We start from the raw sequence: 998 nt of genomic DNA, 5'->3' as shown, positions 1-998 counted from the left end.
CAGCAAATAATCCTTCCACAACACCTGTTACTGATGCTGTTCAAACTCCTGAGTTATCACTAACACCTTCTCTGCATCAAGATGCTGATGATCAGATTTTAGGTGAGCATCAGGATATGGCTGTTGATCAGAACTTAGTATCAGATCAGCAATTAGAGGATGCTGAAGCCTCCATTGCTTCTCACACTATTGTCTTATCAGAAGATACTGATTCTCTAAGTTCTGATGCTGCAAATGTTGGAGATACTGGTGAGGCTGCTACAACTGTAGATGCTGATGAAGCAGGTCCTTCAGGACATACTCCTCCACTGACTCTTCCTAAGTCTGAACTGGTAAAGGAGTTTGTTATCAGGGATGCCCCAGTACCTTGGAGTGAAACTCCTGCAGGTCAGGAGTAGACTAAGGAATGGAACTCAGTTTCATGTGTTCCAAATGCTTTACATCTTGCTGAGCACTTGACTAAAGCTGATGAAATGTTACATTTGGATGATTTTAAAACCCAGCTTAGAGTCACTGCATTGAGTACTAAACATCTACAAGGTCTTCATTCCAACACTCATGCAGAGCTACACAAGATTCAGGAGAACTATATCAAACAGGAACAAGTTTGGAAAATTGATAAGAAAAAGTTCTTCCAACCTACCATTGGCAGGGTTGCTTATATTGAGAAAACTCAAGAGAAGCAACAAGCTCAGATTGATCAAATTCTGACAAATCAAGCTTCTCAGCAATCGCAACTTACTGAAATCCAGACCTCAGTGGAACTACTTATCTCTCTTTTATTACCTGCTGATGCCAAAAAGGGGGAGAAGGTAATTAAGTCCAAATGCAAAACCAACAAGACACTGCAAGGAAAGGATGATGGAAAAGATGACCAAGGAAACTCTGGAATGGGTAGTGGTCATAGTCAAGGTAGAAGGTTTACATCAAGACAAGCTAGTCACAGAACAAGTTCTGATACTGGGAAAAGAATAAGTTATGCTGCTGGTAAAAGGATA

Source organism: Apium graveolens, chromosome 1, assembly GCF_009905375.1.
Source record: "Apium graveolens cultivar Ventura chromosome 1, ASM990537v1, whole genome shotgun sequence".
Lineage (NCBI taxonomy): Eukaryota > Viridiplantae > Streptophyta > Magnoliopsida > Apiales > Apiaceae > Apium > Apium graveolens.
Note: the sequence above shows the minus strand (reverse complement) of the source record.